Here is a 25,006-nt window from a genome sequence, read left to right on the forward strand (position 1 = left end):
AAGTGGGGAACAGTTTGATTGGATGATCCGTAGGCCTTGCCTGTTCTGATACTCCAGGCTTTGACACTGACTGGGCTGGGAAGGTTGGGCGGGATCCAGCATGTAGGAAGAGGCACCTTTGTCCCAGACCAGGTTGTAGACTTGACCTTTCCTTGGAGCTCTTGACTGCTGAAGATGAAGACAAAAGGAATGGGAAGAGGGAGGTCCCCTGAATTTTACTTGAGCACCTACTCTGTGCCAGACCAGACACCTTGTATCTGACATCACATTTAATTATGCCCAACAGCCCTATGAGGACAGGAGACATTATTCTAATTTTACAGGTGGGGAAACTGAGGCTTGGCAAGGTTAAGTGATTTGCCCAAGGTTGTGCAGGTAGTAAGTAGTATAGAGCCTGGAATTTGAACCCAGGCCTGTAAGACAACAAAGCCAATGCTTTCTCCTGAAAGTATACCATTCTTGAGGACCAGCCTTTAAAATCCAAGCAGCTGAGGCTGGGTGTGATCCTAGCACTTTGGGAGGCTGAGGTGGGAGGATTGCTCTAGCCCAGGGAGTTCGAGACCAGCCTGGGCAATGTAGTGAGAACCCCGTATCTACAAAAAATAAAAAAATTAGTTGGGTGTGATGGTATATGCCTATAGTGCCAGTAACTTGGGAGGCTGAGGCAGAAGGCTCCCTTGAGCTCAGGAGTTCGAGACTGCAGTGAGCTAGGACGACACCACTGAACTCCAGCCTGTCTCTGAAAAAAACAATAACAAAAAACTCAGCAGCTGGCCGGGTGCGGTGGCTCACGCCTATAATCCTAGCACTCTGGAGACCGAGGCGGGCGGATTGTTTGAGCTCAGGAGTTCGAAACCAGCCTGAGCAAGAGCGAGACCCCGTCTCTACTAAAAATAGAAAGAAATTAATTGGACAACTAAAAATATATAGAAAAAATTAGCCGGGCATGGTGGCGCATGCCTGTAGTCCCAGCTACTCAGGAGGCTGAGGCAGGAGGATCGCTTGAGCCCAGGAGTTTGAGGTTGCTGTGAGCTAGGCTGACGCCACGGCACTCTAGCCTGGGCAACACAGTGAGACTCTGTCTCAAAAAAAAAAAAAAAAAAAAAAAAAACCTAAGCAGCCGAGAGGGAGAGGCTGTGACTATAGAGACCTAAGTGTGCCCTGGAGCCCAGGAGGAAGGCAGCAAGGGGCCATAGGTGGTTCAGCCAGCCATGTCCCAGAGCACCCCTTTCTGAGTCTCAGCTAACAGGCTGAGGAGTGACTTTAAGGAGAAACTGCCTTGGTAGGGCACTGCCCCCTTGCCGTTTTGCAGAAATAGGGGAAAGAGAATGGTTCCCAGTTGCGACTCATGGTCCTCCGGAAGCAGGGACTCTCTGAGGCTATGGAGGGGCCCCCTAAAAGGGACTCCTTCCCAGAGCAGTGGCAGCCCCCCTCCCCACCAGTTATTGCAGATTATAGTCCCTGTTTGAGCCTTTCTTGCAGTTTGGGGAGATTCCTTGCCAAGGCCCTTGTTGTGGTCTCCCTTCTACCACTTCTGAAGACATCTGTGGGGTGAGCATTCCTCAAAATCCCCACCACACCTGGTTGTAGAACATATGCTTCCCTGAGCATGGTGGCTCAGGGATCTATTAAGCAATTATTTCTTGTTAAGCACTTGGTGGGATGCAGAAGGGCTTGGGAGGGAGAACAGGCCAGGGATCAGATTGAACTTGAGAGTTTGTGGGAAATGGGTCTTTTGTGGCAAATGATGAATGAGCCAGATGACTCCCTGTGGAAAAGCAAAGGTCCCACTGCTGGTTGTGTCTGTGGCCTTGCACGTGCATTCATGAGAACGTGTGCTAGTGTGCATGTTCTCAAGGAGTCATACTTGTTCTGAGGATGAAATTGCAGGAGGCTTTCTGACCCAAGGCTTTGCAACTTCATATGCTGATCCTGCCTCTGAGAGGGCGAGTAGGAACGATGAGGGATGGCCCTGTTGCAGTGCAGCCCAGCCTCTTCCTATTTGTGTCTTTTTAGCAACCAGATTACTCTTTTAGATGTTGTTGCTTTTGTTTTTAAATAACAGGTTTGCTGGAAAATCAGGCTGTAGCAAGAAACCAGGGAGTACTCTAAACCTGACTTTAAAAATACAGATCCCATTTGCTGTTTTAAGCTCTCCGGAGGGCTGGAGATTGGGTTTATTTTGGAACGTGCTGGACTATATGAATTACTTCTCTGAGGGCTGAGTATTTAATACCTAGTAGAAGTTTGTATAAGAGTTGATGATGTATTTTGCCGACTTTCCAACCCTGTAAATAAATTACACGTGCCGGCAGAGGCTGCCAGGATCCACTGTGTCGATTGAAGCTTAATTTTTATCCCAAACCACTTAGTACTTTTGTCCTAGTGAGCAGAGAAAGTTACGGAGTTTTGCCCGGCAGTGGGCCCATTCCAAGATGACGATGGCTTCGAGAGCCTGAGAATAGGCCTCCGTGGAGTCGCCGATCTTGACACCGTTCTCGGTGGTTAAGTAGCTTCAGCAGTCTCAAGTCCAACCCTCTAGGCAGAGAATGATAATATAATTTTAAGTGTATCGTAAAAATGAAACTCAATCGCTTCCACTCCCCAAACCTGTCTCTCTCCCCATCTCTCTGGAGAGAATGGCCGTAATTGTGTGTTTAATCTCAAGACCGCCTGTGCATTTTATCATTTGAGTGCAAAGCCCAGGTAATAACGTTGGCATTTCCAGCGCGAAACAAAATAGGGTTTCTAATTTGGAGACACTATTAAATATTTCATGCTTCAGCCAAACTCAATTCTTTTTTCCTATAATAAGTTTAAATATTAATTCTCTGGAATGTCAGATGCCTAAAGCTAGGCATTTAGTGATCTGCAGTTTCAAGTATCTCGAAGAAGGTTTATGAAACAGGATATTTCACTGGGAGGGATGAGTAGTGTGTTTCTGAGATATCTGAATTCAGGGCAGCGTCTTCTGATTTACTTTTTAAAGGGAAAAGGTCATAAAATAAGTTGCTTTATGTGCTGATGGATTAAGTGGCTTAGGCTGAAATAACAGCAGGAACTTTACTGTTTTTCCCCCGTTATATTTTAACAATGCTTTTTGGGGGAGGGGGTGGGTCATTTTCCCGCCTGCTTGTCTCCTCCCCCAGCACCCCCCCCACCAGCCAGATGGCTTTAATTCTAACCAAATCCCACGCTGAGGCCAAATGATTGATCAAACAGTCATTTGTACTTACGTAGCACTCCTTGTGAGAATATCTCCCCATCGGAGCGTCTCTCTGGGGCAGGCTCTTCTTTGGGCCTTCAAACGGTTGATTTCAAACAGATCGAGGGCCGTGGAGCAGTGGGGGTACACGGGTGGATGGAGGGCAGAAATCCCAGACCTTGAGTCCTCAGAACTTCTTGTTTAAAAGCTTTCTGTTACTTCCCATCCCTGACAGCAGGGGCATCCAAGTTTTCTAAAGACAAGGACAAAAATCTTTCTGCTTCGATGTATAGGATACCTGATGAGGCTTAGGTATCTACTAATTTTAAGAGCTCTTTTAAGTAGATTTGTATTTTATCAACCATAGTAACATCTACACACACCAGTAGAGACATCGATTTGTCCTACAGATAGTCCCGGGTATGGGCTTTAAAGATCTTCCCTGAATTTACAACTTGGTTTGTAGGCTGGCAACCAGTTGGCCAGTGGGAAAAAATCTGAGCCCTTTGGTCTGGCATTCAAGGCCTTCCTGCCAGGCCAGCTCCATCTCTAGGCTGTCTGCTTGGCTTGTCCTCTAGCAGCAGCGGCCTTTTCCTTCTGAAGCCTCAGCCTTGGAATTTTCTCTTCGTCCTTCTTTCCTTATAAACTGTCAGCTCCTTTTTGTTCATCTTTGCGCCTCCCTAAATAATTTTTAGAACAAGTGGGAAAATAAGTAGATAACACTCAAATATTCATCATCATACACTCGTATCCAGCACGCGGTCTGGCGTGAAGTACGTATCTGAGAGGCTTAGGGGGTGCTCATTGAGGCTGTGGGTGTGGAGCTAAACCACCAAGTTCGAGTCCTGACTTCATATACTAATTTAGGCAAGTTACTGAGCTTTCTGAGTTTCAACATTCTTGTCTGTAAAATGGGAATAATAATAGTAATGATCTCAAAAGGCTATCATGAGGATGGAATGAGTTAACACATGCATAAGTGCTTAAAAACAGAGAGTGGCACATGGTAAATGTTCAGTTAATGTTGGGATTATAATAGCTGATGTTACTGCTACCATGTACATGGCAAACAGATCCTCTTGGAAGGGCTTTCTCTCCCTTTCATTCCATCAGACTGATCCTACTTATTCTCAAATGCCACCTCTTCCTGGAAGCCTTCTCTTTTACCCTGTTCTTCCTTCTGCCATAGCACTGATCATACTCTGTGGCAGTTTCCTATTTACTTATGCATCCTTCAGTCTCCTTATCCCTGTGCCATGTGCCCAGCACAGGGCCTGGCTCAGAGTGGGTGTCCAGGAAGGTTGGGAATGGAGCCCAACCCAGTCTCCGCCTTCAGGGAGCCTGTGGCCTGTAAAGGAGCAGCTGTGTTTGATGTTCTTTTTTTTCCTGCAGGGTTGAGCTCGCGGTAAGCTCTCAGCACATGTGAGACTCTAGTGAACGCTCCGTGAGTTCTTATATGCAGATGTTGTCATGTTCCCGCTCCAGCACCGTTGTGGCACTTTTCGTACTAAGGTCTGCCCCTTGCTTGTGATGTGACCTGGGGAAAGTTTCCTCAGCCACCTGGGCCTCCCTCCTGTTCCTTCCTTTCTGAGAAGGTGGGCCGCAGTGATCACAGACCTGTCTGGTTGCATGCTTTGGGGCTGCCCGGCTATGGGCCAATGGAGGAGCTTGGGGCCTGGTGGTTATCCCAGAGTGACTGGCCACTGGCCTCTTGGCCAGGATTGTGGGTACTTTCTGCTGCGCACTTGTCTTCCCGTCCAGGCAAAGCCCCAGGTGCTGTGATGGTGTTTCTTATCTTGTGGTTTAAAGAGCAGACACTGGTGTTTGCTACACATCTGACCCAGATTTCCCTAAGATGGAGAAGAACCTTAGACCAAGTGTTGGAACTGAGAGCCAGAAGCCAGACGACGCAGCTCTTGGTGACCCTGCTGGGTGGAGATTGATGTCTACACCTGAGACTCCCCACGCCAGGACAGGCTTGGACAGAGCCCCTAGGGGATTATATTGGCCTCCTGGCCCCTCTCTGGGCACCACTGTCGGTTTTGTAAGCTCTGCCCAAATTGTATTATTCATTCAAGCCTCATTTGGGCAGACGGGAAGACTAAATTTCAGAGAGGCCATATTACTTGTGCAAAAGTGTCCACATGGCTTTTGGAGTCAGAACTGGGTTCAGATCCTGACTACACCACAGGCTAGACCTTGGGCGGGTTTGTTGAACTCTGAGCCTCAGTCTTCCTCATTTGTAAAGTGGAGATAATTCCCATCTTGGGGGTTGATGGGGGTATTAGGATGAGGTCTGTGGAGCGCGAAGCTCAGGGGCCAGCACACAGTAGGCATGTGGCAGGTGAGGCTCTCGAGTGCAGGGCTGGGTGAGGTTTCTCCTCTGGACTAAAACACTGTACCCTAGCCCAGGACTTTGCTTTTCTTCTTTTTTGATGTAACTCAAAGAGTAGGGACTTGGGAGTCAGACTGAGGTTCGAGCCCCAGCTCTGTGTGGTGGGCGTCTCGGCTTCCCTTAGGGCTGGGGGCAGGCTGGGAGTGGGTGGGTGTGGGCTGCCTCAGCACAGCTCCGCCAGGTCCTGGCCCTGGGTCAGTTCAGGTGCTCATGCAGCCTGCCGTGCTGTGGCGTCCAGGAGGATGGGGATTGTCTGTGGAGTGGGGCAGGAGGCACAACCCCATGCCCTTCCCTGGTTCCTTGGGTTGGGTGTTGCCGTCAGACTCTGGTATCCAGCTGAATTACCTCAGTTACTCCCCCAAGTTCATGACGCCCCATCCCTGCACTCGCTGGTCTCTGCAGTATTATAGCGACTTCTATTTGTTGAGCCCTGCTGTGCATAGCTGTCCTTTGAAGCCATTTCATTCTCCTAAATTCACTTCTCATGAGGTGGGTGTTGTCATCCTCATTTTACAGATGAGGAAAACTGAGGCCCAGAGAGGCTACGTGGCCTGCCCGGAGTTCTAGAGCTGGTGGGTGGCAGCTGCCAGCCCACCCACCCTTTCTCCACACCTTGTCACCTCCTGGGCCTTCTGTCAGGGCCTCTGGACCTCTGCTTCCTTGGGTCCAGTGTGACCCAGTCATCACAGCCGAGAAGCCTCCTCCAGCCGGCATTAACCCGTCTCTTTCGTTTCCTGACAGCCCTCTGTCACTTTTCTCTCATAGGACAGTCAGATGTTATAGATGCTTGGGTTCATGTTTTCCTTCCCCACGAGACTGGGGGCTGCCTGGGGGCAGAGTCTGTGATCAGTGTGTCTCTGCCTTGCTGGTAGAGTATGGGCCACAGCATGGAGAAAACACAGGGCCCGGCAGGATCAACCTGTACCTTTCCAGTAAGGTAGGGCTTCCTGAGAAGTTCCTCAAGCCGATTTTCAGCACAGCAACCCGGAGTGGCTCTCAATCTGTGAGCCTCAGTTCCCAGTTGTCACCTGGGGAGAATCATCCCTGCCTGACCAATTGTTAGGGGCATATGGGATGAAGTGTGCGAAAGTATCCTGAAAACTGGAAGGGCTGGACCTGTGTTTGGTTGGTTCGTCATTACTTATGGAAAGAGTGCCATGTTCCAGGTGTTGCATTCGGCCCTAGGACACCGTGGTGGACCAATAGGCAGAGCCCTTGCCTTCTTGGCACTCGCAATCTGGAGGGCAGGTGTTTCTTTGCAGGCTTCCTTCTGGGCTGACCAGGTTCCCAGCCCTCCTCTGTGTGGAGGCCGCCCCCACTGCCATCACTTGGCTCTCTGGCCTAAGCAGGCCCTGTTCTCCAACCATCTCAGCCTTGTGCCCTCAGACTATCTCACTGAGCCTTGGTTTGCTGAGTTACAGGATGGAAATATTTGCTTACTCCCCTGGCAAGGCTAGTGGGAGGATCACTGAGGTAGGATGGGAAAGGGCTCTGCAGGTGGCTTATTGTTGGGACCTCTGAGGATACATGGGAGCTCAGGTTTGTAGAGGTGGAGTCTGCATGGGTTATTCAGTCCTGGGGATGGGGACTCCTTGGCCAGCCTTTTTCTTGCACCTGTTGCCAGTTCCCACTGATTAAGCTTTCCTCTTGGAGTGAATACCTGCTCATCGTCCCTGGCAATGTTGGCCAAGAGCTTTCCTCTTTTGGGAAGTGTGCAGGATCTCTCCTGTCCCAGCCTCACACCCTCGCCCCCCTCTTCCCATCCCATTCTCTCAGTGGCTCTGGTTTCTCTGCACTCAGGATACGGAGGAGCTATTTGCTAGGGAGGGGCAAAGACAAGTAAACTCCCATGGTTTGATGTTGGCTGAGCAGGTAGGGGTCCTGAGGCTGTTGGGGACCCTCCTTTTGTTTCTCCTCCTCTTCCTTATCAATTTCATTAACCAACAGTGATCATTTATTGAGCACTGCCAAGCACTGGATCAATCATCTTTTGGTTTTTTTTTTTTTAAATGGATCATCTTGTTTAATCTTATAACCACACTGTGCTATATTTTTTTCCATTAGAACATTTATGGTTACTTAAATTAGTTACAATTAAATTAAATAAAAAATTCAGTTTCTCAGTCATACTAGCCACATTTCAAGTGCTCAGTAGACACGTGGCTAGTGGCTATATCGGACAGTGGAAGTATATTTCCATCATGATAGAAAGTTCTGTTGGACAGTACTAATCCAGAATATCATTCTTTTTTTTTTTTTTTTGAGACAGAGTCTCACTGTGTTGCCCGGGCTAGAGTGCCGTGGCGTCATCCCAGCTCACAGCAACCTCAAACTCCTGGGCTCAAGCAATCCTTCTGCCTCAGCCTCCCGAGTAGCTGGGACTACAGGCATGCGCCACCATGCCCGGCTAATTTTTTCTATATATTTTTAGTTGTCCGATTAATTTCTTTCTATTTTTAGTAGAGACGGGGTCTCGCTCTTGCTCAGGCTGGTTTCGAACTCCTGAGCTCAAACAATCCGCCCGCCTTGGCCTCCCAGAGTGCTAGGGTTACAGGCGCAGAATATCATTCTTTAATTTATCTATTTGTTCATGCCTCCTTTCCTGATCCCCTAGCCCATGCTGGGCTCCCTGTCCTCAGCCTCTGCCTTTGGGAGCACCCAGTTGGGAGGGTGGGCACATGGATATACCAGCTTTGGGGGGCAGGGGGCAGCATGCTGCTTACCAGGCTTGGCTCCTGTGGGAGATGCAGAAGGGAGGCCTAGGGTCTGTCCTGCTCTCAGAACGTTCACGAGACAGCTCTGACAAGTGAGATCAGGGCAGGTTTCCAGGAGAGATGGCATGTGAGTGGCCAGGCCCTGGTTGGAGGGCTCTTCTGGCTCCCCAGGGAAGCAGCCCAGAGTGTGTAGGTGGGTCATGCAAATCATCCCTGCAACTGGAAACATGCTGATGGTGTCCTGAGCAGCAGCTTGGGCAGGAATGGTGGAATGTTGATTTATTCCTGTGGATTCCTGACTTTTAACAAATTACTTGGTCACATTCCTAGTCCTTCTTTGGGAGGTGGCTGACCTTTTAAAGATAACTATTTTTTTCCACTCATATAAGTACTATATACTTATTGTAAAAAATTTGGCAACTGTAGAACCTAGAAAGGTAGAAATAATAGTTGTTTGTAATCTCACCCCCAGCAATGGCTACTGTTTACATTTTGGTAAATTTCTTTTCAGTCTTTTTTCTATGCCTATCTGTATATTAACATGTTTTTATATCGTTGAGATCATTCTGAATATAATCTTGTGTGCTTATATTTAAACTAAACATTTAACATAATCTTCTCTATGTTATTAAAATTCTTTATAAACATTCAAAATATATTAAATTTGTTAAATTATTTTGGATAGTGGATACATTAAAATGGTTCAAAATTTGAAAGACCCAGACGCGTCCTTAGGGTTAAAATTTCCTGTTCTGTTTTTGTCTGGCCTCTGAGAGATAGTTTATGTGTATACAAACAAATATGTATATATATTACTTTCCTGTGCCCAAAGTTTCAAAATTTTCAGCATTTTCTCTGGGATAGCTAATGCTGCAGTGAATATCTTTGTGCAGTAAGCTTCATTTGCATTTCTGATTATTTTCTTAGGATAGATTCCCAGAAGTAGAAATTACTAGGCTACAGGGTAGTAACATTTAACACATATTACCACATAGCTCTTTGGAAGGTTGCACTAATTTTCACAAGAGCAGGCACTGCCTTCTCAGAGAACTAACTTCCCTGCATCTCCTCCGGTGTTTCAAAATTAATTTCCTAATTCGAAGGTTGACATGACATCGGTTGTCATTTCATTATACGTTTATTTGATTATTAGTGTAGTCAAATGCATATTATGTGTTCATTCCCAGTTCATGTCTCCTCTATTGCAAATCGGTGTTTATGTTGGGGTATAAATATTTTGTTTATGAAATTTAAAAATTGACATCTTTTTAAGTGCTCTCATTAAGAATGTTAACGCTTTGTTTGTCATATTCATCGCTAATATTTTTATGATTCTGCTGTTTTAACAAGTTTTTAATGATTTTGAGACAAAAATTTGAATTTTACGTAGTTACATTTCCAAGATTTTCCTTTGTTATTTCCTTCATTGCTTTTCTTTTTGTTATTCACCAAGTCCCATTGTTTGTTATTATTGCTATTTTTTTTTTTTTTTATTTTGATACAGAGTCTCGCTCTGTTGCCCTGGCTAGAGTGAGTGCCATGGCGTTACCCTAGCTCACAGCAAACTCAAACTCCTGGGCTCAAGTGATCCTCCTGCCTCAGCCTCCCGAGTAGCTGGGACTACAGGCACACGCCACCATGCCCGGCTACTTTTTTCTATATATTTTTAGTTGTCCACATAATTTCTTCCTATTTTTAGTAGAGACGGGGTCTCGCTCTTGCTCAGGCTGGTCTCGAACTCCTGAGCTCAAACAATCCTCCCGCCTCGGCCTCCCAGAGTGCTAGGATTACAGGCGTGAGCCAACACCCCCGGCCTATTGCTATTTTTGGTAACTTGTTTTATTAACATTCTAAAAATAAATTTTTAGCAAAATAATGCCAAACATAGTTTTAAAATCACCTAATAAAATAGGCTTCAAAGAGAGCCCCCTTCCCTTCATCATCCAGCTGGTGACTGAGAGGCAGCTACCTTCACCAGGCAGCGGGATGCACACCTCCAGGGGGCGCCAGGTTTGTGGACTCGGGAGGCACGGTGGCCCCACCTTCAACTCATTTAGTTTTTTTCTAGCATTTTCTTCCTTGCATCTCAGTTACAAACATATAAACAATGGTAGCTAACCCTTACATGCTGCTCACCGTGGTCCAGTCACACCCTAAGCACATTACAAACATAATTTCTTTAATTCTCCCAACCATTCTATGAAGGAGTTACTATTATTATCCTCTATTTGCTAGGGAAGAAACAGACTCGGAGGAGGAAGGTAACTTGTCCAAGGTTACACAGCTGGTGAGTGGTGAACCAGGATCAGTTAGGCCACCCTAAGTCAGATTCTGGTTCCTGTTTCAGGATCACTTGTACTCACTGTCTCCTGGCTTCCTATTAGGATAGTTGAGGATTTAGTTCTCTTTCTTTTTTTTAAAGTAATTTTTAATTTTTCCTTTCAGTCATTTTCAACATATTTTAACTGAGTACATTATAATTGAGTACCTGCTGTGTACCAGATACTTTTATTTTTTTTTTTATTGATACATAATAGTTGTACATGTTTTTGGGGTACATGATGTGGCATTTTGATACATGAATACAATGCGTAATGGTGGAACTGGGGCAGCTGGGATGTCCATCACTCAAACATTCACCCCTTTTTTATGTTGGGAACACTCCACTTCTCCTCCTCCAGCAATTTTGAACTATATAGCAAATTATTACTAACTCTAGTCACCCTACTGGACTGTCAAACACTAGATCTTATTCCTTCTGTTCTTTTGTACTCATTAACCAGCTCCTCTTCTCTCCCTCTCCCTTCCCAGCCTCTGGGAACTACCATTCTACTCTCCACCTTCGAAAGAGCCACTTTTTTAGCTCCCACACGTGAGTGAGAACATGTGGCATTTGTCGTTCTGTGCCTGGCTTATTTCACTTAATATAGTCACCTCCAGTTCCATCCATGTTGCTGCTTATGACAAGATTTCATTCTTTTCTATGGATGAATAAGATCCCATTATATATGTACCACGTTTTCTTTATCCATTCATCCATTGGTGGACACTTAGATTGATTCTGTACCTTGGCTGTTGTGAATAGTGCTGCGATAAACATGGGAGTACAAATATATGTTTGATACGATGATGTCTTTTCTTTTGGATGTATACCCAGTAGTGGGATTGCTGGATCACATGGTAGTTCTATTTTTAGTTTTCTGAGGAACTTCCATACTGTTTTCCATAATGACTATACTAGTTTATATGTTTATATTCTCACCAAGTAAGCGTCCAGGTGTTCCCATTTCTCTGCAGAGCATTTGGTTCTCTTGAATTTCCACCTCCATCCCAACCGTACCCACTTGCGCTGTCCCGGCCCGCCCCCCGATTCCATTTGCATCATGGTTCTTTGGTTAAACCAGTGCACAGTTGGGACTGTGGTAACGGGATGTTAATGTGGGAATTGTGCTCTCTGGGGTCTGGCTGAGCCCCAAGACAATAGGTATTGAAAATAGGCGTTGGCTACTACATTACAAAGCAGGACTTTGGGTGCCTACACTAAACTCTGGTTTTGAGATCCTTACTCGGCCTACACTTTGAGGGTGTGAAAGGGTTGAGGTGGGAGAGCCCATAGAGAGGATTTCTTTGGAGAGAGCTGTTGAGGAGCTGGGACATTTTCTGCCACGTGCCAGGTGGGCAGGGTGGGGATTACTGTCTCCTCATTGCAAATCAAGAGAGAGGGGATCTAAGAGGACCACTCAGGAAGCTGCGTGCAGCCCCAGGAGCTAAGGAATCACTGTGTTTGGTCCTTGCCTGAAGATACTGAAGATGAAAGGCTGTGGTTGGAGCTCCTGCCTGGTGGCAGAGTGAGGAGAGGTGGCTGCACTGTTTCTGCCTACAACGGGGCAGAGGTTGTGTCCAGGGCACCTGCCCAGTGGTCGTTTTCAAACTGACCCTGCCAAGAGGGCTTCTTGCCAGGAGGACTTCTTGCCAGGCAGAAGTGAGCCTGGAGGTGTCCCATGAGATGCAGGAAGGGTGAGGGGTGCCTGTCACCAGGGGAGCTTGTTGGATGTTCTTGGAGGGGAGCTCCCCAGGAACCCTCAGGACAGGGGGCACAGTGGGCACTAAGCATCCAAGTCCAGAGAGCTCCCGTGGACAAGGTATGGGGTCTGAAACATTGCCCTCCACCCTGCCCCTGGCAGTCCTGAGCTAGGGGACAAGAGAAGTTTGACTATAAAGGAAGCTTGGAGTTGAGATTATTAATCTGAACGGGACATCTTGATTACTAAACCGAGACTGTTCTTGGGACTGAAAGTGTCTGGAAGATGTTTTATGATCTAAGAATGATCCACAGAGTTAAGGGAACTTGCAGACTTCCACAGACTTCACGGGGGTGGGGAGTGGGGGTGGGGAACAAGTTTGCAGATGGGATTTTAGAGGACGGTGGGCGTGAGGTGGGCGGAGGATAATGAAAAAGCTGTTTCTATAGCATACCCTGGAGTCCACTTTTTCAGGGTAGTGGTTACATTTGGAACAGGATGTTGAATCAAGTCGTGCACCAGGGGGACTTTTCTGGTACAACTTTTTGTTTTCCTGGAGTTACACATGACCTCTTTTTTTTATTTGCTTAAGTTTTATATTTATGGGTCTATTACTGTTTTTTTCCTAACTATCCCATCCGTCTGTCAAATGCCTCTCATTCATACTTTCCTAAATGCTCAGTTGCATCAGGGTGTCTTAGCTCCACCTTTCCTGCATCCCAAAATGGCTAGGAGATATACTTCTATGCACAGCTGACCCCCTGGGACTTCTCTTTGAAGGTCTGCTGTGTCCTGGTTCACCATGCATCACAGACTCTGACTCATTTAAGCAGAAAAGGTATTTTGTTAAAAAAATGCTGGGTGGCTCTCAGAATTTTCTACTAAGACTAGAGAACCAGGCTTGGAAATTGCAAAGCCAAGAGCCTCACCCCAAACCTCACCACCAGGCCCAGATGTGCAGCTTGTGTTGCTGCTATAGTGGGGGCTGTAGCTGACTTCTCTGTGGTTACCTGTGCCTGAATGAATTTGAACCACCCCCCAGAGTTGTGTTCTGGGGTGGTTGCTTCCCCTCGGCAGAGCCAAGGTCATGCACCCATGCTTTGGCTGCGAGGGAGGCTGGGAAAGCAAGTATTTTTTTCATGTAACAAATTTTTATTGTGCACCTGCTATGAGCTAGACCCACTTCTTGCTGCTAGGAAAACAAGCAAATAGGCACAAATGTCTGCACTCACCAATCTTGTATTCTAGAGAGGGAAGATACAGTGATCAAATAGGCAAGTTAAATATAAAGTTTACCAAAATGATGGCACATGCTCTGGAGGAAAAGCAGGGAAGGGGAACAGAGGCCTGCTGGGTTATGGAGCGGTCAACATAGGCCGACCTTGGGCAGATCCTCGGGATCTGACATTTTCAGCGTGTGTTTGTGTGCATGTGTGTGTTGGGATGGAGTGGGGGTTTTGCATTATAAGGTGACTAAACTGAAAGGTGTTCAGATGCAGAGCACCCCCCAAAAGGCAAATGTCCTTTGCATTGTATTTTCCTTTTTCTTGATTTAACCCCATAATTTGCTGGAGTACACTCTCCAATGGCTTTTTAAGACAAAGGTAAGTGAGGGTGTATGTCTAAAGATGTCTCGTTTCTTTTTTTTTCTTTTTTTTTTTTTTTTCCGAGTACAGGGAACTTTATTGATGGTACATAACAAGGTGGGGCTCCCTAGGCCCCTCCCATTCTTCAGGGGCTCTGGCATGGAAACTATGTTGTGAGGAGGGAAGATTCTCAGGGAGGTGGGGACTGAGTAGGCAGGGACACCCCAACAGCTGCGGCCTCTCTCTTCCTCTGTGCTCTGGCTGGGGCTGGTCGTCCGGGGCTCTTACTCCTTAGTGGCCATGTGGGCCATGAGCTCCACCACCCTATTGCTGTAGCCAAATTCATTGTCATACCAGGCAATGAGCTTTACAAAGTGGTCATTGAGGGCGATGCCAGCATCAAAGGTGGAAGAATGGGTGTCACTGTTGAAGTCGGAGGAGACAACCTGGTGCTCAGTGTAGCCCAGGATGCCCTTGAGGGGGCCATCCGCCGCCTGCTTCACTACCTTCTTGATGTCATCATACTTGGCTGGCTTCTCCAGACGGCAGGTCAGGTCCACCACTGACATGTTGGCAGTGGGGACACGGAAGGCCATGCCAGTGAGCTTCCCGTTCAGCTCGGGGATGACCTTGCCCACGGCCTTGGCTGCGCCAGTCGACGCGGGAATGATGTTCTGGAGAGCCCCATGGCCATCATGCCACATCTTCCCAGAGGGGCCATCCACGGTCTTCTGGGTGGTGGTGGCATGGACTGTGGTCATGAGTCCCTCCACGATGCCAAAGTTGTCATGGATGACCTTGGCCAGGGGGGCTAAGCAGTTGGTGGTGCAGGAGGCATTGCTGACGATGGTGAGGTTGTTTTGGTACTTGTTGTGGTTCATGCCCATCACAAACATGGGGGCGTCAGCAGAGGGGGCAGAGATGATGACCCTCTTGGCATCCCCATCTAGGTGAGCCCCGGCCTTCTCCAGGTTGGTGAAGACACCCGTGGACTCCACAACGTAATCAGCGCCCGCTTCACCCCATTTGATTTTGGTGGGATCTCGCTCCTGGAAGATGGTTATGGGATGGCCATTGATGACAAGCTTCCCGTTCTCCCCCTTGACTGTGCCATGGAACTTGCCATGGGTGGAGTCGTACTGGAACATGTAGACTATGTAGTTGAGGTCACGAAGGGGTCATTGATGGCGACAATGTCCACTTTGCCAGAGTTAAAAGCAGCCCTGCTGACCAGGCACCCAATACGGCCAAAGCCGTTTATTCCGGCCTTCACTTTCACCATGGTGTCTCAGAGACGGTGCTGGCGCTGCGCGAGAAGATGCGGCTGTCTGTCGAACGGGAGGACCAGAGCGATGTCTCGTTTCTGATGAGTGGTTTGACTGGGTAATTTTAATAAGCGTGAACCTTTAAATGTTTACTATGTGCCAGGCACTGTTCTAACTGCTTTACATGGATTAATTCATCCTCATAATAATCCATGGAAGAGGTGGTAGAGAGCATTATTATGCCCATTTTATAGATGAGGAAACTGAGACCCAGTGAGGTTAAGTAACTTGGCCATGGTCACACAGGTAGTCATCAGGATTTGAACTCAGGCTGTCTGGCTTCAGAGCCGATCCTGTTAAGAATTTCGAAGATAGTATCCCATGGTCTTCCAGCTTTTCCCAAGTTGCAGTTGGGAAGTCCAATGCCATGCTGAGTCCTGATACTTTGTATAGATTCCGTATTCTCCCCACCTCACCGCCTCAGTTTTTAGAAGGTTTCCAGATATTCTGTCCATCTCTGGTGTTCTGAAATTTCCCAGTGATGTGTCTTGATGCGCATCTTTTCCTGTTGGTTGGTCAGGATGCCCATGGCCCTCTGCTTCTAGAGACTTGTGACCTCCACTTCTAGACATCAACTTGTAGTCATTCTTTGAAAATTTTTTCCATACTATTTTTCTACTCTCTCTTTCTGGAAATCCCTTGAGTTGCATGTTTGGCTTTCTGTGTTGATCCTCTAAATTTCTTATCTTCTTTTCAGTACCTAGCTCTTTGTCTTTTTGATTTGTTTTCTGAGAATTTCTTTGACTCTTCCTCCCATTTTGATTTTTACTTTAGTTATTTTTAGTTTGCAGAAGCACTTTCATGCATTCTATCTCCATTTATGGATGTAATATCTTATCATACCTCTCTGGGGACATTTTTAGGATTTTAAACCGTCTTTCCCCCATTCCCTGTGTCCCTGTTTTGCGTTTATTTGATTTCCACTTGTTGATTGTTTGGTCTCCTTTCAGGTTGTGGGCTTTCCCCACATGCTGGTGACAACTCGGTCCTCACGAGGACGTCAGATCTACTGACCCGCCCCTCTCCCCTGTCTGTTGGCCCCCAGGTCCTCACTTGTAGTCATGCCTCCCCACACGCCCTTGACCCTGGTGCTCTCTCCCTCTGCTACGCTCACTGTCAGGCCCCTACCCTGGTTAGGACTGAACCCCTGCAGCTGTCTGTCAGATGGTGCTCAGGGAGGCACACAGCGCCCTGAGTGATCCCGGTCTAAATCAGGAGCTCGGAGTCTGGCAGGCGCTCTCCAAGCCTGGCCTTCCACTCTGCTGCCGGGTGCTGGCAGGGCCCCTCGTTTATCAATGGCCACACCACCCTGATGTCTTCATCCGCCCTCTGTCCTTTCTTCAGAGACTGTGCTTCTGCGGTGGCCTCTGCTGCAGCGTGGGCTTCGCCCTCTCTGGGGCTCGTTCTCTACAGCACGTGAACTGCTCCAGAGCCTGCCAGCTTAAAAGGCAAGGCCGAGTTGCCTTCCTGGGTCTCCATAGCCTTCCTCCCACTGCCCCATTGTCTGCTTCTGTTTGCAGATCTTCTCCCCTCATTCCCCATTCTCTGCCCTCCCATCCACAGACTGCTCTTGTCAGGGTTTCCCGTGGCCGTCACGGGGCCAGATCCAGCCATCCTGTCTGCCTCCATCTCCTTGTCCTCGCAGTGGCGCTCGGCACAGGGACCACTCCAGGGCTGCCTCCCTGCACCGGCAGCTCCTGCGCACTGCCCTTGGCCAGTGTCCCTGCCTCAGCCCTGCACCTGTGCACACTGCCTGGCCCGGGCAGTTGCAGGAGTCTCCTTGTTGGTCTCCCAAATCTCCCATTGTCCCTCTGTGCCCCATGCTGTACCCAGCAGCCGGTGTGAGTACCATTTAAGATGTAAGTCATTCCATAGACATCTCTGCTTAAAGCCCTCCATCTGCTTTCTCTTTTCTTCCCCTGGCCTTCAAGGCAGATGTGATGTCCCTCGTCCTCCACGCCTCTCTGCCTCCCTCACCACACATGGCCACGCTGCCCTTTCTGTTCTGCAGGCATGGTGAGCGGGTCCCCTTGCTAGGGCCATTGAACAGCCGTTCCCTCTGCCGGGTGTGCTCTTCCAGCTCACCTTCCCATGGCGGACTCAGGTGTCTACGGAAGTGTCACCTCCTGGAGGGGCCCTCCCAGACCACCCAGTTCCCTTTGTGTTATTTCACTTTGCTGGATTTTCCCGCTAGCACTTGTCCTTGCTCCATATTTTCCTGTTTGTGATCATTCTTTGCTCTCCAGAGTGCAAACTCCATGAGAAGCAGAAGCTTGCCAGGGCTTAGGGCAGTGCTGCAGCAGGGTGGGCCCAGCTGGCTGGCACCCTCCCACTGCTGCTGTCCATCTCAGCAGCAGCCTCCCCAGGGTCAGGGCCACGCTTCCTTCATTGCCGTACCCAGCTCAGCACGGGACCTGGCATAGCGTCAGAAGAGGTGTGGTTACATTTGCAGGAAAAAATGCATCTCGTGTTAATCTTGTATGAGCCTTAGTTTTGATGTTGCCTGCATCATCAAAGAAAAGATGGGGGGCCAGGGGTCAGACTATTGGGGACCTGAATTTTCACGCTGTCTTAGGGACCAGGGGTGCTAGGTAAGATCATTTGGTTTCCTCTTCTGTAAAATGAGGATGATCATCTGGGGTCCTGTGAGTTCAGGTGAGATACTGAGTAGGAAAGGACTTTAAAAAAAAAAAAAACCAACTCTAATAAAGAGGGTATTTGTGTAAGGCATTCTGCAGTTCAAATGCAGTGACCATTGATGTGGCACCTCGAGCTATAATCAGGTGCTGTTCTTCTCATGTTTATATAACTCATTTAATCTTTTCAACACCCTTGTGAGGCTCCTGGTAATTTTGCAGCTGAAGAAGCAGAGGCTTGGAGAAGATGAGTGACTGGTTGGTAATTCTTGGAGCTGGTGGTGCCTCTGTTTTCTTAGGCTCAGCTCAGTCTCCTGTTAGCTTTGGGCCTTGTTTGTCTTTAGAACAACAGCAACAAAAAATCCAAATTGCTGTTTCCCATTTCTTTCTTATCTTTCTTCACTTAGTAACTTTATGTGGAAGGGGAAGGTTAGGGGAGGGTGGAGGGAAATGGGGAAAAGTTCTTAGGAATTTCCCTGTCCATCCACATACCCCAAAGCTGGGGCACAGGCAGCTGGCATGGCATGTAGAGGCTGCAGCCCTCGGCGGCCAGGGTGTCCCTCTGTGGGAGGATGTTGTGCACTCTCTACATTAGCTAACATTTTTCAGGACCAGTTAGCTACAATCTTAGGAGCTATCCACTCTGCCTTAAAAAAAAAAATCTTTTCTCCTCTCTTTTATTTTCCTCTCTGTTGCCCAAGCTGGAGTGCAGTGGTGCAATCATAGTTCACTGCAGCCTTGAGCTCCTGGACTCAAGTGATTCCCCACCTCAGCCTCCCAGGTAGCTGGGATTACAGGCACACACCACCATGCCTGGCTAATTAAAAAAAATTTTTTTTACAGAGATGGGGTCTTGCTATGTTGCCCAGGCTGGCCTCAAACTCCTGCCTTATGCAATCCTCCCCCACCCCTTGGCCTCCCAAAGTGCTGGGGTTACAGGTATGAGCCACCATGCCTGGCCTGTCTCTTTTTATATTTTGTTACCTCTTCTTTTTGTTGCCATCTCCATTTCCCTCTTTTTTGGTGTCTCTCTTTTTATGTCTGTTTCTGACTTTCTCTTTTTTTCCCTCTGTATCTTTTCGTCTAGGCTCCTCTCTGCCTCACTTTCTGAGGTTGTTCCTTCCTTTTCTGTTTCTGCCTTCCCGGGTCCATATTCACATGTAGTCTGCTACTACTTGCTATTTCTGGCAAGTGCCACTTTTTCAGTGTGTGCTATAGAAGAATCCATATTGTAGTCTGTGGCTCCTGGAGGCTCTTCCCTGCACCTGAACCGCGTAGAAATCAGAACCCTGGTAGGACCAGACGAGCCCTTGAATGGTCACGTCCTGGGCCTAGGTGGGAGCAGGACAGACTCTGCGGGCCCCTGGGCTGTCAGGCCCTGCGGCCAGGTCTGAGAATGGCCCCACCACCCATGACTGTATTCGCTGACCTCTGTGCCGATTCCTGTGCTGGATGGACCCTGCCCTCAAGGGGCTCTTGGTAGGGACATGGACTCGGAACCTGCTTGTTGTGACCAGCTCTGTGGCAGGTGATTACCGGCCATACACACAAGGGACATGCAGGGCCTTGATGAATCCCACTGCGGTTCAGGCTTCTCAGTAGTGCGGTTGCTGAGCCAGGCTTTGAAGGCTGAAGAGGCCCTTTACTAGATGGAGAGCAGGGAGGGAGGCTTCCTGGGCCCTCCCTACTTGTGGTGTGGTCTGGGGACCAGCAGCGCCAGCATTACCTGGGAGCTGGTTAGAAGTGCAGACTCTCAGCCTCACCCGAGACCTGCAGCATCAGAACCTGCTTTTTACAAGATCCCCACATATGTGCGTACATCAGAGCTTGAGAAGACCTCGTTGGGAGTGGGTGGGGGAGAGCTAGTATGTTGGGCAACAGGGGGGAATTTGGTGTCACAGGAGCAGAGACACGGCTGAAAGTGGCCGGAATGAGGCCAGAAAGGAAGATTGGACTCAAATCGTGCTGGGCTTTGAATGATCCACTGAGGACGAGAGTGGAGCTGGGATTGCCTGCTCCTTCCCAGGAACCAGCATGTCAGTGAAGGCCCTTAGGGATCATCAGGTCCTGCCTTCCCATGAGATGAATGGGGAAACTAAAGCCCAGAGACCCCAAGTGACTTGCTTAAGGCCACACAGCAAATCGGAGGAGGCACTGGACTAACAAGCCATGGCTCTCTGACTCCACAGCTAGTTCTCATTTGGGAAAGTGCTGGTTCATGGTTAGAGTGACTACTACTTATTAAGGTTATACTGCGTGCCAGGTACTGAACTAAGTAATTCCCATCGGGCTAATGAAATAGTTCATTTCCCTACTGTGATCTGCAGTTAACAGATAGGAGGAAACTAAGGCTCAGGGGTGAAGTCACTCGCTTAAGGGCTAGTACGGGACAGAGCTGGGCTCTGAACTTAAGTTCGGCTCCAGGACCTGAGCACCCTGCTGTGCTCTGCCCCCTGGAGGATAAGCAGACTAAAGTAAGCTTTAATTAATTAATTGATTAATTAAAATCAAAGTTTTAGTGTTTTTTCTTTTGTTTTTAATTGACACATAATAATTGCACATGCTTATGGGGTACAGTGTGATGTTTGTGATATACACAATACATTGTGTAATGACAAAAGTGACAGAGGCTTGTAAGCAGGGGAAGGACGTGTAGGCTGGGGTTTTGGGAAGCTCACTCTTGTGCGGTGATCACTAAGCTCTTCGCGTGGCCTTGGCTGACCAAGTTCCTTCCTCTTCGTTTCCTCCCCTGTTGGGTTCCCATGGCAGTTCCAGTAGAGGGTCTCAAGGTCCATTCTGAGTCTGACGCTGTGTATGTCATGCTGTGACTGCAGAGGTGCTGGTGGGTGGTGCAGCCTTGGAACCCCAATCGGGTGTGGGTGGTTTCAGTCCTGGGGTGTGTGTAGTCAAAGAAACTTAGCTTACGGAAGGCAGAAGGGGTGGCAGTTGTGTTAGTGGGAGGGGACTGAGCAGCCCCCTTTAGGCTCGGCCACCATCGCCGACTCCTTCCCACATGTGATTCTGATTAGGGGGCCTGTGTAAAAGTTACCTAAACACCACTCTAATTACTCTGTTTAGGAACATTCACATGCGTGGGAGGGTGCCTGGCACTGGCTTCCCACATGTGCTGGGGGTCTGTGGGAGGCACCACGTTTGCACGAGCGTGACAGGCCCTGTGTCAGAGCTTTGTAGCCACCCGGGGCCGGGGGAGCCTGCAGGATGCTCTCAGGGAGCCCCTCCCAGGGGTTCTCCAGCTCTGGCAGGCAGGGGCCTAGGACTGACCCTTCTAGGCCCTTGCTCGTAGAAAACCTTTCCTCCTCCTTGTGAAGTAGGTGTCATTGTCCCCACGAGGAATGACGCAGAGCCTCAGAGGAATTTATCAGCAACAGATTGCGAGATGCCTTTGAGTCAGCAAGACTGGTCCTCTCAGTGCCGGGCCTTGTCAACTCCCTTCACTTCTCTGAGCCTCAGTTCTTCATCTGTCGAAGACCACCTGCCTCCCAGGCTGTCGTGAAGACAGAATGAGATAAAACATGCCAGAGGACGTGCAATGTCTGACCAGGGCCGCCGTATCATCCCACTCCTGGGGCCCCACTGCGCAGCCTCTGTGGCCACGTACCTCTCTCATGTGTGAAAGGCACCAGGCCATGGGCTGCTTATTTCATTTACAGACTAGCAGGGGAGCCAGCTTCCGGCCAAGTGACATTCTCTGAGTGCTCCCTAAAGGTGGAGAGGGATGGTGTTTGGGGAGCTTGGGGGAGCCTGGGCCGTGCCCTGGACCCTTGGGAGCTTCAGAAAGAAGCAGTCCCTCTTCCGAGCTGAACGGGTAGTCCCGGCAGGGGTTGCAGCTGGTGGGCTGTCAGTGTGGGCAGCATGCCGCCCTCGGGGATATTATGACGCAGGCACAGGTCTCTTGTGACTTGTACTCCACCCCCTGCTTTTCTGTCCAAGTATCCCCCACCATCCTTCTGTCCATCTGTGGGTATGCTCATGTACCTTCGCATCTGTCTACACACCAGGCACCAACAATGAGGCTCTCACCCATCCAGCTGTCCACTCCCTCTTCACGCCCGTCTGTGTGAACACCGTCCTCCTCTTCATCCATCCATCTAGGCACTCAGCTAACATTCACCAAGCCCGCCATGCGTCCTGCTCTTGCTCTGCCCTAGGTTACGAGGAGATGAATTGGAACTAACTCTGTATTGGGGTTTCTGGAGGGGGCTGTGTGGCTTTCTGTCTTTGATGTCAAGGAGGGCCCCTCAACACCTTGACCTTCCCTCTAAGATGAATCAGATCAGAGAATAAATCTGAACGAGTCTTTCCCTCCCATCTGTCCAACTCCTTGTCCCTTCACCAGTTTATCCATTCATGCACCCAGCTGTCTAACCCTCCCACCAGGAAGCCATCTAACTGCCAGGAACTACCCTTCTACCACCAGCCCATTCACCTTCACACCATCAGCAAGTGCATTTTAAGACCCCAATATGTGAGGCGCTGTATCAGATTCTGAGTTCTAGCCTGAGAGATGATCTGGGTCAGATGAGTGGCTGGGACTTGACTTTAAAGTCCCTCCCAACTCCGACATTCTGTAGTACACAGAAACACAGGACAGGGATACTACTGTTGTTTATTCAACAAATCCTTGTACTCCACAGATAGTTGTTGAGTGCCTACTGTGTACCTGACACTTCTAGACATAGGGTACTATGGGGAACAAGAGATCCTCAACTTCACAGAGCTTGCATTCTAGAGGGGGAGATAGACGGTAAACAAGTAAACAAATAAAGATGGTGGTAAGCACCTGTGTGTGCCGGGTACGGCTAGGCTCCCTCAGCTGCAGTCTGGTTGCAGGTGAGACAGGGCAGAGATAACGCTCCCAGGCTCTGTGCGTGTGTGCTGTGTTCCAAGATGGAGTGCACCTTAGCAGCAAGGACTGCAGGTGGTCACAGGGGCATCCCAGGAGGACTTCCTTGGGAGAAAGGAAGTCAGAGTTCAGCCCAGGATGGGCCAGGAAGAAAGCTGGGTCACAGCACTGGGGGACCTGCTGAAACATGCAAAGTGCCTTATGTCCCCACGTTGCCGTCCTGATGCCTGGGACCTGAGTACTGGCTTTACTACCTGCTTGCTGGGTGACGACAGTCCCTTGTCCACTCTGAGCCCCAGTCCCAGAACCACAAAATGAAGGGGTTGGACTAGATGAGCTGTAAAATCTCCTGGACCGTGAGTCTGAGATCTATGAATTTAATTACAAGGGGAGGCATATTTATATTATGTTTTATGGTGGCATTCTGAGTGATAGTCCTTGTAACAATCCTAGGAGGGAGGAGGTGCTACCCCCATTTGGCAGACAAGAAAACCGAGTCTTCCATTCTGTCAAGCTGCCTTCAACCTTTGCTTTCCTTTCAAAGCTCTGGGGAGAGCTTCACTGAGGGTGGATGGATTTGTGTGTCTAAAATTACCAGCCGGGAATGCGGCACACACGAGCCCCATCTTTGTCCAGTACCTCACTTAAGATGATAAATGCTTGTTTTCTTCTCTTTTTGGGGAAAAAATAAATCAATGGTTTTGATTTCTTTAATAGTAAGAGCACTGCAAGAAAACATGCTGTTATTGACTGCTTTCCTGTTTGATGAGGATCAGACATGACACAGGTGACAGTCTCATGGGCCCAAAAGGCAGAGCGGGGGCTCGACCCCCAGGCTGTTTGATTCCCAAACCTCAACCTCATCTTCTTTCCCCTGTCTCCATTTCAGGGCTTCAGGACACCTGGGAGGGGGACAGGGAAGAAGGGGATTGGAAGGGAAGAGGGAGGGCTCTTTTCATACCATCCTTTCCTGCATCCTCCATCTGAGGACAATGGGGGCAGACACCCCCTCTTTTAAAAAAGAAGCTTCTTAGGCTCTAGGCGTCTTCCTGCAGTGGAGAAATCCAGTTTGTGGTGCAGTGAGGAGCGCTTTGTGATTTAACAGGTGCTGCCAAGGCAGATTCTTTTGTTGAAGGGCTCTGCGAGCACTGTACAAACGGACCAGCCCTAGCTTCCTTATTAATTATGAACATTTAGAAATGTTTCTGACTATACCCCAAGTTCCTGCTTGTGAAACTCTGCGGGTCAGAGGCCACATGTGTTTTGATTTTCTTATTTGAGGTATTATGTGTTCAAGGTAGATTTATGCTACAACCTTTGTTTATTGACTTGTACTTTTCCCTGTGAACCTAATGGAACATGACAGACGATATTTACAAGGCACGTGTTTCCGATTAAATCATGTGAGACATTAAAGCCTGATAAATGAAAGCCCCTTTGAAAGGCCAGTTCAGAGAGAAGGAGGCAGTCCCTGGTGGGGTCTTGAAGGCAGAGTCACCCCCTCAGTTGGTTGCAGGAAATGCTGAAGGTGGCAGGCGGTCCCTTTGCTTGGATGGGACTGTTTGTCACTACCGCCCAGCTAGGGACCTATGCTGCATAGAGGTCTGAACAAACGGACATGAAGAGTGCCTCTTACTCTCTACCGTCTAGGGAAGAGGGAAGGGAAACGAACACTCCTTTTTTGAGCACTTACTGTGTGCCAGGCTCTGTCACGGAAATGCTTTCCTAAGAGACTGGCTGGATGGCCCCGCTCTGAGGCTGTTATAAGGGGAGTCAGAGTGGCATGGGGTGAGAACATTGACTGTAGTCCCACGGATGCTTGCAGATCCCCATTCTGCCGTTCACTGCCTTTGATTCCGGGCAAGATGCTTAACCTCACTAAGCCTTGGTTCCATCACCTGTACAATGGGAACAATAATAGTACCCATCCCTTAGCTACATTCCATGGTACAGTAGCCAATGTTATTATCCTCATTAGATAAACTGAGGCCCTTTGCAAGGTCACTGCCAGTAGGGGGTTGCAGCCAGAATCCAGCCCTCCTGATTGCAAAGCCCTTCCTTCTGCTCAGGTGGGGAGTGCAGGGGCAGCAGGTGGCCAGCACTGGGCGGCCTGGCGACTGCCGCACCAGGGCCTGGGGTGTTCCCTTGGCCTGCCCCAGACTTCCCAGGAGCATTAATGGGAAAGCTCGGTAGGCAGGATTAGCCTAATCGGGAGTCTTTCCACGGAGGTCAATTAAAGGATTTGGGTAAATGTAAAAA

General features: G+C 48.8%; 1 protein-coding gene and 1 pseudogene across 2 annotated transcripts in view; one reads left to right on the forward strand and one right to left on the reverse strand.

The window, feature by feature from the left end:
* The window catches only part of GLIS1 (GLIS family zinc finger 1), a 212,372-nt gene that overhangs the window by 6,089 nt on the left and 181,277 nt on the right, over nucleotides 1–25,006 (forward strand). The window lies entirely within an intron of this gene.
* Nucleotides 14,174–15,239, reverse strand: LOC105806280 (annotated as a pseudogene). Its single transcript, XR_001137252.1, has one exon. The product of XR_001137252.1 is annotated as a glyceraldehyde-3-phosphate dehydrogenase pseudogene (transcript).

Source organism: Propithecus coquereli, unplaced genomic scaffold (genome assembly GCF_000956105.1).
Source record: "Propithecus coquereli isolate 6110/MARCELLA unplaced genomic scaffold, Pcoq_1.0 Scaffold14, whole genome shotgun sequence".
Lineage (NCBI taxonomy): Eukaryota > Metazoa > Chordata > Mammalia > Primates > Indriidae > Propithecus > Propithecus coquereli.